The 20565-nt window shown below is 38.3% G+C and overlaps 1 long non-coding RNA gene across 3 annotated transcripts in view; it reads right to left on the reverse strand.

Annotated features, from left to right (window-relative positions):
• Window positions 1-511: 511 nt before the first annotated feature.
• LOC102153687 overlaps window positions 512-20565 on the reverse strand; it is a 144618-nt gene continuing 124564 nt past the window's right edge. For all 3 annotated transcript variants that reach the window (XR_005356737.1, XR_005356736.1, XR_005356738.1), the window contains one exon: window positions 512-893. This is a non-coding gene — a long non-coding RNA (uncharacterized LOC102153687). The remainder of the gene's footprint in view (window positions 894-20565) is intronic.

The following is a 20565-nucleotide window of genomic DNA, read 5'->3' on the forward strand; positions in this document are numbered from 1 at the left end:
TTGCTAAAAACTACAGAGGGTAGAAAGCATGGATATGATTTCTGAAAACCAAACAAATAAAAATAACCTGTCAGATACATTTTAGAGCCATGGCTATTGAGTAATTACCTATTTTTTCAGGTTAAATAGAAATCAGAATGTTTAGGAAGATCCAAATGATTTAAACTATTTTGCCCTGAATTTTCTAGATTCATTGACATAATTTTATACTTTATATTACATGAGTGGGTATAGGTTAGTGTTTGCAACTGATAAGCAAAATTGTGTTAAATCCAATATACACAAATTCTTACAGAAAAGCAGAATCACCTAGTACACCAGTCCAAGGACAGGAAATGTTCAGTGCATACTCTTAAGAATACATGGCCTTGAGCAATTGAGTTGATCTGACTTAGGCTTTTGAATTTGTAAATTAGGTTGTGATCTACATAGATCTAATGAATGACAGATCTGTACTCATATATTAAGTACTGAATATTAATAGAGAAAAAAAGTTTTTAAAGAAGACATATTTTCCTTTTTTTTTTTTAATTGAAAGATACAATATGAGATAGAACATGAGGCTTGGAATTAAAGAGACATCCTGTTATTTGGGAGGCTCTCACAATTTATTCACCATCACCTTCCCCACCTTCACTCCCCCCTTTGAATCTTAAAGCTTTTGCAATCACCTAACATTAAGCAGGCGGTCCCTAACTTTTATGAGCCACTTTAGGGTCCCAGATATGGACATGGCTTAATTTGGAGTCCTTTAAAGTTTTAGGGGAGGTTCTTTCTGAAGGGACCACTATCCTAATCAGTTTACTTCCTTTTAGAAGATAAATGTGCAGGATTTCCAGCAGCTTGTCTCTGGAACCACTGAAGATTTTCCTGTCAGCAGTGGACTTAGAGACCTACAAGAAAAGAACAAAAAGAGAGAGGCCCCTTACACCAATTCTAAAGACATTTAATAAATTACAGCTTTACAGTTAAAGGACTCCTCTTTCTTTGTTCTGTGTCTTTCACGAATTTTCTCTTTCAGAATTTTTCTGCACATGGGTGCTTGTGCACAGAATATAGGAGTTTGATTTATGTTGAGAAGGTGGGAAATATGGGCATTTTTGGCAAGTCCAGACACGGAAACATTACAGGCTTTTTTCAGGATATATCAGGTTTTTTTAATGGGAATTAAAAAAATTCCCAATTATTTTACCCTCACATAAAATATCTGTTGAAATTTGCAAATGCAAAACAGGTGCTTGTATGCCTTCCTATGCTATCTCATCTGTAAACACATCTTTGAAGAGATCAAATACACACACACACATTATAACACACACACACATATATAAGTAGGTGAGAAAATGTTTACATCTCAAATTCAGATGTCCTAAAGCACTTTTAAAACTTTTCTTCCATTTATTCTTAAATTGTTGAAAGATGCATATAAGATTAACAATCCTTTAAAATGAAAATATGATTTGTTTTTCCTTTAAATGTACTAGAAATTTAAATACAGTGATATGCTTTTGAACATGAAACAGGGGGTTTTACAAACTAGGTCACTAATTCAAATCTGATCCAGGCAGTACTGATTATCCCTACAGCTGTCTATTAGGAATACCTAAACTGAATGCAACAAATAAATATCTCGTTACATTTTTACACAAATTTTTGCTTATTCTACTAATTGAAATGGAACATAATATACTATTTGTGTATTAAATTTATACTTTTGAAAATCATTCTTTATCATCTTACATATTCACAAAAGAAACAGAAAATTCATTGTGTGCCAATACCCACACCTGTGCTCTAAAAGACACAAAGAATATATTCCCCACCTCCTGAGTATGAATCAGCAGGATATAATTCTCTCAGCTTCATCCTAGATCCTCACATACCTATGGACATGGCAGGTTAGAAGGATAACTCCTGTGTATAGCAAATCTATCTTGGCCATGATGAATTATGTCCCAGGGTACTGCAAGAACTAACAGATGAGCAAAATCATTGACCCTTACTTAGGAATCACAGTTGGTTAGAAGAAGCACTGCTTTTTGTCTCTTAATATCTCTTAGACATTTGAGAAAATACAATCTCTATTCATTTACTTCTGACCAATCACTCCACACCTTATTCCTATTAATGCTCAGGCACAATGCTAAAAATTCCCTCTCCATCTCCTTGCCTGTTTTCCTGGAAATAAATACATGCACTTTGACTATCTTCTCCAAGGGTTCTTTCCTGAAGCTATGGCAAGATTTCAGAATTCTTGGGTTTGGATGGAGATTGAGACCTGCAGCTCTTAGAGTGAGGGCATAGTGTGAAGGAGGTTCAGTTAGAATGAAATCACAATACGTTGTGTGGCTGGCAAATGTAAAATTCCTAGATGACAGTCCTACTCCCATCTGCAGTGGTTAAATCAATCCCAATGCATTGTACTTAGTTATTAATGCTACCTTAGAAGACTGCACAGTACTCAGGAAAGAGAATATCAGGTCAAAAAAGAAATATAACCATATCCTACAGAGTGCAGTTGAAAGCACTGGGACTGCTTAGCAAAAAATAGAGGAAATTTGGAATTCCCTTCAAATATCTGAAGGACTGTTATGCAGAAGATGGATTAGGCTTATTCTATAGCTTATTCTGCATGAATATGAGTAACTCCCTATGAGCAGTCCCAAGAAAGAATGGACTGCCTGCCTCCAGAGAACCTAGGCAGCATCCAGTACAGGCTAGATGCCCTCTTGGGAGTTATGACCTTTGAGCCTCTTCCCCATGCTGATGTTGAATGAATTTATGATACCAATCCAGTCAGGAGAGTTCCAAGGGGGTTGATGGAACAACTTCAGGATACTGTCAGACAATGTCATCCCAACTAGGCATATCCTCATTTTGGTCCCTTCTGAATCCAAGATTTCTTTCAAAGAGGCTGAATTCCCTGTACTGAATGTGGCTGTAAAAAGAACACAGACTGTACCATCAGAGAACCCTGGTTCACAGAGAGAATCCTGGCTCTTCCATTCTAGTAGCCATGCAAATTTGAGGAAGTCAATGAGCCCAAGAATCCCAGTCACAAAATTTAGGATTATTATTCCCATTTCACAGGGTAGTTGTGAGCATATTAAATCATCTGTATACTACCTGGTGTTTGCAGTAGGTATTCATTGTTGTAGGTGCATAAGTACATGATGTATAGATATCATAGCCTAAAAAGCCCACTTCTAGACCTCATGGTAGAGATGGTCATATTGCAGTAAATTCCGAATGCAGTGAGCTAGGGTGATGTGTGTCAAGTACCTGCTTCTAAAAAGGTTCCCTTTTCCATCAAGAATACACATATTTATGTTAATCTGGAAAGAAAAAGATCCTACTGTGGAAATTTTGCTATAAACACATAAAATGTGGTAAATGAAATAATAACCACAGTGATGAACTTTATCAAAATTTACATGAGATGAATAATGCAAAGGCAGAAGAAATTATCCTCTACTAGCAGCAGAAATCCTCCACATAGCTCTTTCTTAATTTCAAGATTCTTCTAGTAATGCAGTCTTTCTGATTATTGTTGCTCCTTTAAAAATCAAATCACCTAAAGATGGAAGCATTGGTCACAAAGACATTGAGAACTGCCTGATTTCTTTTCTTTTCTTTTCTTTTTTTTTTTTTAAGATTTATTTATTTGAGAGAAAGAGAGAGTTCTAGTAGAAGGAGAGCAACAGAGAGAGAGAGGGAGAGAATCTCATACAGACTCCCCACTAAGCCACAATCCAAATCAGTTCAGGGCTTAACCGCATGACGCTGAGATCCTAACCTGAGCCAAAATCAAGACTCAGATGTTCAACCAACTGAGCCACCCAGATACCCCACCTGATTTCTTCTCCAAAGAGATACTTTTCAGTCTCATCAGATGACTCTTAAATTCTCAACTAAAAGTTATGATTTTCAACCAATGAGGTGATTATTTTCATACATAAATAATTGGTGAGTTTGAAAGTGGAATCAAAGATCTTGGATCTTGTCAGTCTTCACAACATGCATGGGGTATTTTTGACATGAATTTATACTTTTACCATTGTTTAAAGGACACTAACAGCCATTTCTGGGTTATTTTCAGTTTGAACAGGAACGCATATACAATTCACACTGGATTAGTAGTATTAGTTACAGTTCCTACTGGAATGATTCTATATGCTCAAGAAGGGATGATTAGATTTGATGGAAACATGTAGGCCTAAGTTAGATTGATAAACTTAAACACAGAGCTTAGTTAGGCAACCTTTTTTTTTTTTTGTATATATTTTTTTTTATTTGAGTTCAATTTGCCAACATATAGCATAAACCCAGTGCTCATCCTGTCAAGTGCCCTCTAGGCAACCTTTTCGATGATAGCTGAATCCCTTCAGGCAATCTGGTTACAATACATGACTTAATGTGGCATCCAAAGATGCCTGGCTTTCAACTTGTGAGAGGCTGGCAGTAGGGAGCTCATGTTCCAGGAACACAATTCTCGAGCCCTAGCATAAGTGCTCTTGTTCACAAGAGAGGAGGCAAATTATCCAAAGGCAAATGCTTTGGGACAGCCCCTGGCTTCCTGCCCTCCTTCATGTGGCAGTAATTTCCCTACACAAGAGGCAGAGGGCCTGTCCTTGACACACAGTGTCTGCCTTGCCTCCCACACACAAACCCACAAGAAAGTCTGACCCAGTGAGTATTAAGAAAAAAGCCCTGACCTGACCACACAGCAATTCTGGGCCATGAGCAGTAGCCACTGCCGTGCCCCTGGCAAGAGTTTCACTGCATCCAACTGAAAGTGGGCATAATAAAATTCCTTTGTCAGGAGTCCCAATGGCGTGTTGGCAATTGAGTGCATATTGTCCCCTTGGTAGGAACGACTATGAACAGCATGAAATCTATGCTTTGGCAGCAAGAGAACTTGGTGCTAGCATTTTTCTAAACTGAAGCAACACAAATGAGTTGGCCTGATACTTACAAGTTATCTTATATGTTAAATCACCTCTAAAAATAAAAACAAAAGTTTCAAAGAAAATTGTAAATCGTACAAAAGGAATAAGATGGTTAGATAAGCTTTATGCTTGTAAAGAATGATTTTAAAGCATGTGGAGAAGCATGAGTTGAGGAAACAGAATTGTGAACACCACCTAAGTTGTTTTAGTTTGTCCAGAATTCAAGGACTGAGGGGCATGGTATGAACAAATTCCCACAATAACTCAGAAAGTACTTATTTGTAATTAGTCAAAAAGTTCTCATACTCACTGTTATTACAAAGTTCAGTAAATACCAGGCATGAACTTAGGCACTAAACAAACACGAATATAAATATATACTCGTATCTCACAAATTGTGAGATACTGCCCTCACAAAAATCAATTTATAGACATAAGGGAGAAGCCCTTTGGATAGCAAAGGATAAGCAGTAAAAACTAGAGAAGTTTGACTGAAGGCATTAAAAAGAAAAATAAATGTCCTAGAGAAATATTCACATATCTTTTTTCCTCCAAAATTTCTCAGTGGGCTACTAAGCCTTCATTTTCTTTCCCCTCTCCATTCTGTTAGATCGCATAATTGATCAGAGACACTACCTCAGTTCCCTACAAGGTCTGGATCATTATTTTTTTTTAAGATTTTATTTATTTATTCATGAGAGACAGAGAGAGAGAGAGAGAGAGAGAGAGGCAGAAACACAGGCAGAGGGAGAAGTAGGCTCCATGCAGGGAACCCAACATGGGACTCGATCCCGGGACTCCAGGATCATGCCCTGGGCCAAAGGCAGGCACTTTGGGATCCCCAGGGATCCCCAGTCTGGATCATTATTACTTCTCTTTTTCCTAACTGGCTTCTGACTTATTGACCCAAAGAGGACGGCACAGCCCTAAAATAGGTTCAAGTTCTAAGTAACACAAACACAATGCTTCTTCCCAAAGGAATGTTTTGGGATTTCTTTCATGGGAATATCATGTGTCTTAAAGAACCCATATGAATACAGAAGACATCTTTGCTCATGGTCACCACTAACCTCAGGGAGCACAGATCCTGGGAACAGAAAGAAGAGAGGCATAGCTTCCACTCTCTAAGTTCCTGATACAATTTGATAAAATAAACCACTTCATTATTTGTCATCTAATTCAATCTCAAACTGAATCTGATTTGAGAAGCACAATGCTTATTAGATCAAAAATCTGGAGTTGCTTTACAAAATACGAGACAAAGATATAGAAGTATGTTTGAGCCATGCATAGTAACATTTTAAAATAGAGCACAAAAATGTATAAATCTTTTTCCTAATATGCCCAAGATTTTAAAAGTAAAATGAAGAATCTGTCAATGAGTCTGAAACTGAACCACTCAAACCAGGCTCAATGTTTATAGATGACGAAGAGCCAAACCAATAATAATATTGTGGCATTGATTCTTTATGGTCTCAGTCACACCCACCTCATCACTTAATATATTTTTTCTTCTAATATGTGTTCAATCCTTTTTGACGGCTTGGCTCAGAGCTTAGATAATGGAGCCAAACCATATCCCTTTGGTCGGTCTCAAGCTTGGCTGGACTTTCAATGACTTCCACATATTAAGAGCCACTCTCACCAAAAGCTTCATATAATAATAAAGCCACCTGCCTATCAAATAATAAGAATCAGCATTTCTTGATTAGTCATATGAGCTAGTAGTCACCATGTTTAGAGCTTTATATGCAACGTCATTTAATCCTCACAAGAACCCGCTGAAGTAGGTAGCCTTAGCTCCATTTTACAGATAGGGAATTGAGGCCAGGAGGTGAGAACTTTCCCAAGGTCACAGGGTTAGCAAATGGTGGGAACATGATTCCGTCAATTACATTAAAATTGCCACAGGTTCACACGGTGTTGTTTAGCTATACTTTGAGGCATATTTCCTGATTCACTTCTGGAAATACAGAAAGCTTCACATTGCGGCATCATGTGAAGACTGGCCAGCATTTCTGAGGTGTCTGACTGGGAAACAAATCGCTCACCTTCAGATAGTACAGAGGTCTAATGTTCACAAGCACACAACCGATGACTAACTCCCTACCCTCTGCCACCAGCACCTCCACCAACGGCAGATCTGCTGCACACCCACACGAACAATTATTTTTTGTGACTTGCAGGTTTTTTTTTTTTTATTTCATTTAATGCAATCAATGAAATATGGTGTCTCCCTGTTTGCAGATATTGGGGACTGGGTTACACAAAGTGTGAGTTACCTCAGGCCAGACCAGAAATAGCCCCAGTCCTCCCATCCCTGAACTTCAAAGCCAGCCCATTCTCCCCGTTGCTGCTGTGGTGGCTTCTGCAGTGGTCACAGGCGTGCAGCCTGGGTGGTCCCTCATATCCAAGCATTCCCTGTGCCAGGGAGCAACCACATGCCCTGGTTCTGGGGACGGGAAGGCAAGGGAGGAAAAGACAGAGCTGATAAATACACCCTGGCTTCCCTAAACTCTCCCTTTGAGAAAGTCAACTGTATATGAGCCGAATGTGCTTACACAAGGCAAAGCTTTTCAACAGCACACCACCACCCCACTCTGCCTCGGGCTTCTTCCCGACCACCACACAGCAACATGGAAGGCCACGTGGCACCTCCTGGTGTGGGGGAAGATCATGAAACTAGAAGTAAAGAGACCCAAGTTCTGACTCTGTCTCTCACAAGCTCTGTCCCTCCCAAACCCCAGTTCTCAGCTCTCTATGTCCGTCAGTATTCTTCATCCTATGTCTCTCTGGGTTTTGGGTGCTGGGGCTTATTTCTTTATTCCTCAATATAGGAAAAACAAAGTATTTCTCCCAAATTTCCTCATCCCCTGACTCTGTTAGACGAAAGTACTAGTTGATAATATGCAAGTTTTAGTGTTCAAGAGTATTCAACTGGAAACCCATCTTTTGCATCTTGGAAAGAGCAGACAGGAGGTCCCATGGAGGACCTAGGATCACCAGAACTGATCCCAGCTTTGGGAAGAATACCAAGGTACCCTGAACCTTAAAAAAAAAAAAAAAAGTCTGGATGTTCTACAATCATGGGCTGCAAGGTGGGGAGGAAGAACTGGCTTTTCTTTGAAACTAGAAAATCCATTCGGCACCTCTGTTCAGTAGACACAAGGAGCAGATCCCATGGTCACAAGTTGTTTTATCTAAATTTTTTGTGCCGGTTTTCTTTGCTGTGAGTTCCAAGCTGCTTTGCACCGTTCCATCCTTTACAACTATTGAGTCTCTTCTACAGATCTGTGAAAATAAACAGGCCATTTCCAGATTACCAGCCAGCGACACCACATCCTGTGTTAGAACTAATGATAAATAAGAGTGAGGCAGGTAGTCCCCCAGACACATCTGGGAAGCATCCTCTTCTCTGAACAGAAGCACACAGCCTTCAATGCTAGCCAGAGCTTGTTTGGCCTTGTGGTCTGCTGAGTTGAAATGGTTATGCCATTTTTGTGTGTGTGAATCTAAAGATTATGTTTTTCATCTGACATTTTTCCTTTTTTTAAATTTTGGTATATAAAAAGTAACCCCTGGGGGAAACTACTAGCTTTAGCCATGAATCCCAGGTGTATCATAATTAGCTTTAAAACTTATTTAAAAACAGAAGAAACGAAAAACTTCAAGTTGAAGACAGCTAAAGAACTAGCAGCCACAATTTGGGCTAATTAACTCTTCTGGTAACAACTAGTGACTGGAAACTGTGGTCTCAAAGATTCTGTGATAATGTAGCTACCCAGGATCTTACCTGCACTTTTAACTTCTTTTAAATTTATCAGCTTTATGATGATTAACCACCTGAAATTATTTTTAGCACTAGTTCTTATTTATTCTTTTCCCCTATTCGATTAATGTATTCTTCACTTTTTGCCAGCTAAACCCTCCAATCTCTGCTAAATGTATAGAAATTTCATGAAACCAGCGTCACTCTCTCTCTTCCCAAACATGTGCAAACATACACTGAGGGATAAGTGTAGGAAATAATCTTTTGCATCTTGCATTTAGCATTCTCAGAAGTGTGAGCAGACTGAGGATGGGCAAAGACAAAAGTATTGCCAGCCTCCACTCAGAGAACTCTCATTTTGCTCCTTGGAATCTTAAGCAGCCCTCTCCAACTTCCCTGACTCCTCAAGGGAATGTGTTTTCACCCAGAGAAGTCTCTTGGTAGCTGATCTACAGTAAAAGGAAAACCTCACCTGCGATTATATGATGGCCTGGGAAGGGACTAGCTATCGATCCTTTAATCCTGTCCATCCTTTTGGGTTAGCCTGTGACAGGCAGCAAATGGACCTGGAGAGACTGCAATAAAAACACATTCAATCCTACTGACCTCTCTCCCACCACCTTGTAAGGACAGGTGTCCCTTCAGGAAAACTTAGGTTTTATCCAGCTTATCGTTTACACAGCCTCAGAAGGCTATTCAGAAGACTTAGACAAGAAATAAAAAATCTCTAATCTTCTTTGTGGAAAAGGAATATTGGCCCAGAAATCAAAAGAGCTGGCCTCTAATCTCTTCTCTGCTATTAACTAGTTTTTTGACTTTGGAGAAAACGGTTGCTTCATGTGAACATTAATAAGCCAGAGGATTCTGAGGGCCCCTTCCATCTATAAAGATTCTGTGAAAAAAATGTATTCACCCACTTGCTCCTTTGAAGACCAACTGCTATAACTGCTAACTTCTGTCCAGGTATCAGATAGAGGAATCAGACTCAAGGAAACCCAGATTTACATTTCATAGAACTCTTAAGAGAATTTTCCAAGACAAACATTTATCACTCTTTTCTGAAATCAGAGAGCTCTTGCAGGCCAATGTTGGTCATAAGACCTACATGAAATACAATATCATTTTGCTGATGCATTGATTACCAGTCAGAAGATAAAATTCAGATTCCCTGATGAAGCAATAAAGCAACTCTAAAAGTTGAACAAAAATAAATAAATGTGACTATAACAAATAGAAACACTAAATGAACATTTTACTCCTTATTTTGTGTGCCAGACATTGAGCTAGGAATTCCTGCCTGTGTTAACTCAGCTTAGCTTTAGAAACAGGCTCAGTCTTCTCATTATTTTCTCCAGTTATCCCCTCCCCAAGGCCAGCCTGCCATATGCCCACCTCCAGCACAGACATAGTGTGTAAGGCAAGGCCTTTATACACAGGCACACCCAACCAGTCCAAACCAATCCTATGGGCTTCCCTAGCCTTTACCTCAACACATCACTTCCTGGAAGAAGAAGAGTTTCCTATTTGTCACTAAGAAAAGAAGTCTCAGTGTTTGCCTTCTCCTGGTACACTTCCTTCAGGTCTCTGGGAGCATTTTATCTACACAAGGAGGGTCATTCTAATGTCCAGATCAATATCTGCAAAAGCTTTCAGGCTGTAATAACCATGATCTTCAGCACTCAACATATCTTAACAAGACCCCTTCCATATCAAGTGAAGTGGGCTAACTCTTAGGTAGGGATTTTTAGACTCACTCCTTGGCTACCAGTACTTTTAGTAGAAAAGTCCATAATCGTTAAGCCAAATGCAAGGGGACAGGCATTTCCAATGATACAGTTTTAATTTTCTTTAAATCCAACCAGCACAAACTTCATCACAAAAATTGTTGCTAACTAATGAGTTGAATTTTGGCAGCCCATTAATCTTAATTTTGTAAACATTGATTTTCCCCCCCTCGATTTTGAATGGAGCTAAAATTAGCACAGGTTTTTGTTTTGTTTTGTTTTGGGGGGGTCTTTTTTTAGTATAACCTCCTTTTCAACTTCCTGATACTGAATATTTTATTGCAACAAACAGCTCTATCCTTGACCAGAGTCTAAAAAGAAGTCAGAAGAGTTCTGGGAATAATGGTCCCACCTCTCATCTTGTTTCACACACTTCCCCTGTCCCTTCTGGGACACGGAGCCGCCATTGACTTCTAAGGAAATACACTTGAGGCTCAATTAAAACTATGGGGCACAGAGAAGAAGCAGCATGTCCTCACCTTTTCCTCCCCGGTAAGATCTGTTTCCAGGACCAATCCTATATAGAAGGACTTTTGAGGGTTTGTAAGATGAAACTAGGAGGTTCAAGCCAGCCCTTATTCATCCAACAACTGCTGGTTCATCTCAAGTTTCTCTCATAAATGCAAATGCCTAAAGATTAAAGTTCAAATGCCTAAAGATTAAAACTGAAAGGATCTAAAAAAAAAAAAAAAAAAAAAACAAAAAAAAAAATGGAAAGGATCTTTCCCACCAAAGGGAATGCTCATGGCTTCCAGTCTTTCCCCAGCTCTCTCTGGCTTCTTAGCCATTGCCATAAAGCAAACACAGTTTAGGGAACAGCAGTTTTATTAATGTTGGAGATGTGTGGTATGAACTACAGTCTTTTCTGTTAAGCGGAGAAGATCATTTCACGTTACCTATTTTCTCATTATGCCCTTTCTTTAGCATGTTCTTACTTAAAACAGGCTACCATCTTTCCTTCTTCCTTTTTTCCTCTGTGACAGTCTATTCTAGAAGACTTTGAGCCCTTTCCCCGTATCTTCCTTAGAACTACCATATTGCAGTCTACAATTTCTCTCTTCCTTTCTCTACTATACCTGTATGGTCAGTTGCCATTGCTTCATATTTCTACTGATAAAATACCAATCCAATCTCTGAGCATCATCTGATAACTTATAACAAACCAATCACATTTCTTCCTTTGAAGCACCTGACATCTATCACTTTCCTTCAATATTTTATGTTACTCACTAAAATTCTAAAAGCAGTCATCAAATCAGTCTTGGGGGAGGGGAAAGCCTCCCCAGGCAGAAAGCTGTACTTGTGGTGATGAAGTACAAAGATCCCACGGTTAGACTGCTGACAGCGAGTAATAATCTTAGTTCTGCTACATATAAGCTGCGTTTCCTTGGTCATGTTACATAAGCTCAGAAACGCGTCCCAGCGTCTGGACAGAATAGAGCATGTTTAACAGACAGTTAGGTTCTGAATTTTGCTAAAGCAGAGAAGAAATATTTCAAACCTTCATCCACTGGAAGACAGAGTGAGATCAGCTTACACTGACTTCACTGGGTGTGGGCTTTCACTCTGAATTTCTTGTAGTAGTCCAAGTGTGACAAAGAAGTTTCATCAAAACTATCTTTTAGCAATCGACAGGGGTTCATTAGAACTCTGTGTTGAGAATTCTGAGGCCACTGGCTCTTAGAGAAACAAAGCATGATTGATTATTAATGTCTTCTATGGAGAAGGGCAGAAAGGTGGCTTACAGGTTTATGTCTGCCATCCAGGCAATGTAAACAATGGAGGTCAAGGAGGGCAATTTCAGCCAAAGAGTGACATGATAAAAGAGATGTTTTAGAAGATTAATTTGGCAACAGATTATAGGATGGGCTGCTGAGAGAGAAGAGATGTCAAAAAAGCCAATTTGGAACCTTTTGCCAAAATCAGGACAGCAACCATGCAAACAGAAAAGAAGGAATGCATTTAGGAGAGTTTAGGAACAAATCGATATACTTAGCATGACTTCTAAAGAGCCTTTAAAGAGAGGGCACTTTTTAATAGATTTTTTTAGAGCATTTTTTGGTTCTCAGCAGTATGGAACAGTGGAACAGAGGGTACAGAGATTTCCTATACACTTCCTACCCCAACACTTGCACAGCCACCTCCCACCAGAGTCGCACATTTGATACAACTGATGAACCTACACTGACACATCACAATCACCTAAGTCCATAGCTTACGTTAGAGTTCACTCTCGGAGCTCTGCATTCTGTGGGTTTGGACAAATGTATACTGACTTGTATCCACTATTATAGTATCATACAGAGTAGTTTCAACGCCCTAAAACTCTTCTGTGCTCTCCCTGTTGCCTCCCACTAGCCCCTGGAAACTGCCGATCCCTTTTACTGTCTCCGTAGTTTGACCTTTTCCAGAATGTCATGGGGTTTGAGTCACATGGTATATAGCTTTTCAGAATGCCTTTTTCCCCTTAGTAATATGCACTTAATTTTCATCCATTGGAATGAGATTTGTAGCTCATTTCTTTATAGTGCTGAATAATATTTCATTGTCTGGATGAACCAAAATTTATTTACCTACTCAAGGACATCTTGGTTGCTTCCAGCCCCTGTGGGCAGGTTTTTGTAAAGATGTAAGTTTTGAACTTTTTTGAATACATTATCACGCAGCCCAATTGCTCAATCATATGGTAGGAGTATATTTAGTTTTGTAAGAAACTGACAACTTATCTTTCAAAGTGTATACCAACAACAAATGAGAGTTCCTATTGCTCCACATCCTCACCAGCATTTGGTAGTACCAGTGTTCTGGATTTTGGTCATTCTAATAGGTGTGTATGTTATCGCATTGTTGTCTTCATTTGCATTTCCCCTTTGACAAATGATGTGGAGTAGAGTGAAGGCATTTTGATTCTTGAGAAGGTTACTATATTGGCTAGTTCTTACATTAGCAAAGAGTCATTTATTTCATTCATCCATTCCTAAGCACTGTCACCTAGCAGACAGAAGATAAGAGAGCATTTGAAAGACAATACAGGTAAGTTTCAACAAAAGACAGGTAAGGGAAAATTTGGATGAGGTGCATTCCTAACGTTGGTGACTATTTTGGTAAACATGGTAAAGCTCACCCTCGTAAAACAGAGGCCACCTACAGGGAGTCAACAACCTTGGGTAAAGGTGTTAGAAGAGACTGCGAATAAATCTTACCTTCTTCATAATTTTGACTGGCAACTCTAGCCCTACCTTAGTTCATTCACTTTTGTCTCTCCATCTTGGGACAGATGACTATGTGTATAAGGTACATCATGGCAGTTATACTAGAAGACACAAGGCTGACACCAGACTTTTCAAGGACAAGTTTCAAGGGCAAGTCTCTTTAAGGCTCCTGAAGGATAGGGCAGAGGGAAAAGGAAGACATTGATTATAATTACTAACATTGCAAATGTATTTATTTGTTAATTTGTTGAGGGACCACTATGCATGAAGCTCTGAATTAAAAACCATTTCAGGGATCCCTGGGTGGCGCAGCGGTTTAGCGCCTGCCTTTGGCCCAGGGCGCGATCCTGGAGACCCGGGATCGAATCCCACGTTGGGCTCCCGGTGCATGGAGCCTGTTTCTCCCTCTGCCTGTGTCTCTGCCTCTCTCTCTCTCTCTCTCTCTCTCTGTGACTATCATAAATAAATAAAAATTTTAAAAATATAGATCTCTTTAAAAAAAATAAAAATAAAAATAAAAAAATAAAAACCATTTCAGATGAGATTGGGCATGTACAGGGTAGTAGGGCCATTGACACATATTTTGTGGTGTTTTTTTTTTAAGATTTTGTTTATTCATGAGAGACACAGAGAGAGAGAAGCAAAGATATAGGCAGAGGGAGAAGCAGCTTCCCTTTGGGGAACCCAATGTGGGACTTAATCCCAGTACCCCGAGATCATGACCTGAGCCAAAGGCAGATGCTCAACCACTGAGCCACCCAGGTGTCCCTAGACACATATTTTGATTTGCCGTTTGCTTTTTTATTTGGCCCATTGCTTGTGCAGTAGTATTTTGTTTCATATTTAAAGATTTAATATTTACATTGCAGATTTTCCAACTCTGTTTTATTGTTGTCCCTTAGTTTTTATACCATTGTATTTAGAAAATATACTTGGCGTGATTTCAGTCTTCTTAAATTTGTAATATTCATTATGTCTCTTTTTGTGTGATTTAGCCAGGGGATTCTTCTGTGTGTACTAGAAGAAAATGTGTTTTCTACTTTCCTTGGATGGAAGGCTTTACCTTTTAGATAAAGTACATTTGAAGTAAAAAATGTTTTGTTGGAAAAAAAAAATCACTTTAACTGAGGGTATTCATATAAAATAAAGCATATCAGGGATGCCTGGATGGCTCAGTCAGTTAAACGTTTGCCTTCTGCTCAGGTCATGATCCCAGGGTCCTGGAATCAGGTTCTGCACCAGGCTCCTGCTTCTCTCTGCCTGCCACTCATCCGGCTCATTCTCTCTCTCTCTCTCTCTCCCCCCTCTCTGACAAATAAATAAATAAAAATCTTTTAAAAAAAGTTTAAAAAATAAAATAAAGGGAGGGTATTTAGGGGGAATGGGTGAAATAGGTAAAGGACATTAAGAATACACTTATGATGACCACTGAGCTCATGTATAGGACTGTTGAATCACTATATTGTACACCTGAAACTAATACTGTATGTTAACTATATTGGAATTAAAATTAAAATTTAATAAAAAAGAGTTAAAAAAATAAAAAGTACTTCAAAATTATAAGAATGATGTATATCCTCCAGAAACATACATTCTGCCCGGGAGAAAAGACAAATATTTATTAAAATTAAGGAATACAGGAAGAGATGGCGAATGTCCCTGCCTTAGAATAGTAAGCAGTAGTCTTAATTATGCTACAAGTTGAGTGAATGATTTGGGTTATTACAGGAATAACCATTCATGTAAGTTCTGAATCACAGAGATCTCCCAAAGCCAGACAAATGCTAGGCAAATGGGAATAACCAATGAGGAAAGGCTGTTTGGAGAGGACTGTCCCTGACTGGGGCTCCCTCCTTCCTGCACGAATGTGTTGATTATGTGAATGGACTAGGCTGGGGGAAAGATGATTGGAACATTTCCTTAGACAATGGCCCAATTGAAAGGTCACTTCCTGCCACTTTCCATATCCCTGAGGGGAAATCCCATACTGGCTCCCAGTAAACAGAGCTATCTATGTTGAAAGCCAGGCTTCCAAACAAATCCTGCCTGCCAGAGTCATAGGCCTCCGCTTTGGAGTTTAGGGATGAATTAAAGATAAGTATTCATGCTTAAATGTCCACTCAAATATAATGAAATCTGTACAGTTTTTCAATTTACAATCATTGCAAAGTAGCTGTATTTTCCTCTACTTTGTTGACTCTATGATTTTTCATATCATCTGAGAAACAGAAATTCTTCACTCCCAAATGAGCAACATTTTGAACTCAACCCTGACCCTAACATGATAAAAATCTGTGCCGTTGAAAAGAAACATAAAGTGTTTTGTTGTTTTGTTCTGTCTCTTCCCCTGAAAGCCATCCAAGGCCAGAATCCTGTTGCCTTTGTTCACAATAAATACGACATAGAAAGAACATGGTATTTTAGACAGAGCTTTCAGAAAAATCCATATAAGGGCAAAAAAGAAACATTTGATGCTGAATTCTTTCCTAATTTAAGACATTTTGAGTCCGGTTTTTGTTTAAAAAAAAAAAAAAATTCTTAAGAAGAATTCCAGGGCAAGTGTTCCTGGGATTATTTGTGTGAGCTGACAGTAGTAATCAGCAGACATTGTCCAAGTCATTGAAGGAACCCCGGATAACCGAAGTGTCTCCTCTGTGTGCCCAGCCAGCAGCAGCCTGCACAGAGATCTCATTCCTTCCCCAGCCTGCATCTTCACCCCAAGTCCCGACATACTTCAGTTCTTCAGCAGCATTTTAAACTTGTCGGTGTGTTGTTTTGAAATTGCTCTCAAGTTACTCCTTGGAAACTATGCATGATCCAATGCAAAGCAGAAGGTCTGTACAGAATCACCTGGACTTTTATTAAATTGTAGATTTCTGACCATGCCAGGAATTGCTGAATCTGGAATATCTATGGGAAAGATCTTGGTATCTGTATTGTTAGAGACTCTCCTGTGGTTTGAATCTCCAATGCAAAGAATCCTGGACTTTGAACTCTAGTCTTAGTTTCACTATTAAACATTCATTATAGACTTTCAGCCAGTTATTTTAATCTCTACAACTCAATTTTTTCAACTATAACACAGGATTGTTGTGAAGTAATGTATGCAGAAGTACTAATATAAATTAGAAAAAATATTCATACATATACTCGTGAATCTCTTAGATGATAAAGTCTTGGACATCCAGGAACTTCTTTATTGTATTTTCCTTATTGGTAATGTCATATTTCTAGCTGGATTTTAGTGAATAGTTGCTTAATGTGCTGTACAGGACAAGACTTGGAAGCATTTGCAGCCTGATACTTACAGGAAAACAATTAACATCCAAGAGTCCATATCAATATAGAATTTACCTTGGGTGAATTTACCATTGAGCTGGGTCTTCTCTAGGACTGGCAAGTTAATCAACTATCAGAGTCAATTAAAGTTAATAAGGCTATTGTTTGCTGTCTAACAAAGCTTATAAGATGGACATGTAAGGCCTCCTTGCTCATTTGTTTAATTTTCCAGGAGAAAAAGAACTCAAATAGCCTGGTAAGTCATGTTGACTACCCAACCTGGATCAAAAGAAGAGTATGGAGATTTTTCTTTCTTTTTTTAACTGGAAAAAAAAAAAAAAACCTTTTATGAAGGACATTATTTTACTGATTTTCATGTCAATACTTTGGGCACTATATTATATCTCTATTTTACAAATGAATAAACTAAATCACAGGGAAGTTAAGTAACTTTCTCTGACAGCCTGATATGTCTGTCTCCACAAGAGGAGACAAGGGAAAACTTGTCAAAGGATCCTGCTGATTACTTGGGCCTGGTAGGACATCCTACACCCACTGAGAGGTGAGCTGACTTTCACTGAGGTATCTCACTCCTGCTCTGTCCTCAGGCTAACCACCTCCCTTTTTAAAATTGAAATACCTATTTCTATAAATATGACAAAGTCTTCATTCAGATTTAAGTCTGTTATACTTGTGAAGTCAGTGTTTCCAACAAGTTCATTTTTTTTTACAAGTTCATTTTTTACGGTAAAAAGATAAGCATTTTTTATAAGAATAGTTACACATTTATGATCATGACTATCAGAAAAATATATATAACAAGTATATCAAATCCTAATTTCAACAATAGTATTACAAAGATGGAGGTTAAATAATTTAAAACGGTCAAATGGGGATCCCTGGGTGGCGCAGCGGTTTAGCGTCTGCCTTTGGCCCAGGGTGCTATCCTGGAGACCCGGGATCGAATCCCACGTCGGGCTCCCGGTGCATGGAGCCTGCTTCTCCCTCTGCCTATGTCTCTGCCTCTCTCTCTCTCTATGTGACTATCATACAAAAAAAAAAATAAAAATAAAAAAAAAAAATAAAACGGTCAAATGATATAAAGTTAGTTAAAAAAAAATATCTGGGCACCTGGGTGGCTCAGTCAGTTAAGCATCTGCTTTTGGCACATGTTATGATCTCAGGGTCCTGGGATACAGCCCAGAGTCAAAGTCCCTGCTCAGTGGGGAGTCTGTTTCTCTCTCTTCCTCTGCCCCTCCCCCTGCTCTTTCTTTCTTTCTATCAGATAAATAAATAAAACTTAAAAAGAAAATAGAAGAAAAAATGTTAAATCACACTTAAGGTATTGTACAAATATGACCATTTTGTGGAAGGAGTAATAAAGACAATTTGGGAAGAACTACTTTAAAATGGTTTTACTTACTTCTGTTTCATTCTGAGTTGCTTTTATATTTTAATCTTAAGAAAAAAAATTTGTTTTCAAGTTTTTCAGTGGCTGCTTCGAAGTAGCCTCTTTTGAACCAACACCATATATGCATTTCATTTGACTTTTGGCTGCTGATGCCATTACTGCAAATCACACTAAATATAAAGATAGTAAGAACAGCTCCATTTATGACTTTTGGCATGGATTATCCACCGTTCTTGCCCTCATACATACACTATTGATATTTACCAGAACTCCTGTGAGGCAGGTACCATTCTCTCCAATTCATAGACGAGCCAACTAAGATTGTAGAGGTGGAATAATTTACCTACAGCTCCCTTACTACATGTAGGGACCAAAAATTGAACCCACATCTATCATTCCCAAAAGTATTTGTTCTTTCCCCAATTTATGTTACCTCTCTATATCAAATTTCCTAAAATTTATTGCCGTGAAAATATTTTAAAATGTCTTATATAGTAAGGTTTCAGGGAGTACATTACAGTTATAGGAGAACTATAGGCTATATCTGTGTGTGTGTACCTTTAAGAGAACTCAATTGATTATATTTTTAATGGGTTACCTTTGAGAGGTCTGCCAATTATTTTATCACCTCTCCTAGAAGTCAACATTCCCCTGCTTCTCTTAGGGATGAAGGCCTGGCAGCTACATTTGTACATGAGACCCCATATTTTATATAACCAGGGTCAACACCTATCCTAAACCAAAGTCAATCTGATTGATTTTCTTTCCTGCAAATCTGTTCTGAGGACCACTTGGCTAAACAGAAGTCATATAAATTTGGGAGCCATGGGGCAGGAGAGGAAGAGAGAAGACTGAAACAGAGTTGCACCTAGAACCAGAGAATTGGGCCTTGAGGAAAAAGTGAGAAAGAGCAAGGACTACTATCTGGACTCCTACTTACAGCATATCATGAGCCTCAGTTATTGTATCTTCTGCCCTTATATTTTGTGAAGTATCCTTACAATTAATTTTTATGTTTTAGTTAAGCTAATTTGACATGGATCACTGTCACTGTAACTAAAAAGGTATTAAGTAATACAATGTTAGAAAGAAATCTCTCCTTAAAAACATTCTGCAGTGAGTGATTCTGAACCATTCAGTTTCTTCTAATCATTTACTGGTAGTGACCATATGACAAATGATTTCAGTTACTTCTAGAAGCCAATCCATTTGACTATATTATAATATACACACTTAATAAGCAGATAAATGACTCCGGTTCTTTGTTGGGTTTGATTAAATTGTCCAAATACTTCCTCATCATAAAGTATTCAAATGAGAAAATATTACATTCTCCTCTAAAGAACAGAATCAGAAAAGATAGTCTTTACCAAATAACTCCTGTTCATCTCATTTAGGTTCCTTTTAGTTGTTTCTTCTACTCATCTTAAGTATTCTTACTAGAAACTCTAGGATAATTTTTGACACAGACAAAAGTAGAGGCAGATTTAGTAACCAAAACATGTATATTTAAAAATTGTCCCTTACTTAGCATATGTTAATATGGTGGTTCATACCAGAGGGACAAAATAAAAGCATTACAAGAAATGACTGCAAAACACAAGCACTCTGGATAATTCAAACTAAGCCTTCTGGTTGGTTCAGACAATTTGGTTTTGATTTCATACGTCACCAAAATGAGACATTAAAGAAGACTCCTCATGGAGTACTTTTTTGTTGTTATTCATCCACGTTTTCCCCTGGGTTTAAGAAGGGAGGGGGGGGGAACAAACAATGGAAACCAAAGAATTTTTTCATTGAATTGATTTTTAAAAATGAGTTTGACAATTAAAATCAGATTTTTTAAGAAAGAAAAAATACTTCTGAGTAAAGCACTAATACCAAAAGTTTTAGCAGAATGTGGATTAAATTATTGGTTTTTAAACTACCCCTTAAAAATGGCATTCACTCTGGAATGGAAAAATCAGTAGATCCAAAGTAGAACAAGGTTTTGACTAGCAAAATTAGAGCTAAATTAAAACTTGGTGTAAATGAATTGCAAATTTCATAATCCCAGGAAAACTCTGACTAAAACACCTTCCTAGCTGAAACTAATCTTTTTCTAAGTGTTTCTTTTAAGTGATTGTTTCTGGTTTGTTACAGAAATTCTTCAGGTTATAGC

Source organism: Canis lupus, chromosome 3 (genome assembly GCF_011100685.1).
Source record: "Canis lupus familiaris isolate Mischka breed German Shepherd chromosome 3, alternate assembly UU_Cfam_GSD_1.0, whole genome shotgun sequence".
NCBI lineage: Eukaryota > Metazoa > Chordata > Mammalia > Carnivora > Canidae > Canis > Canis lupus.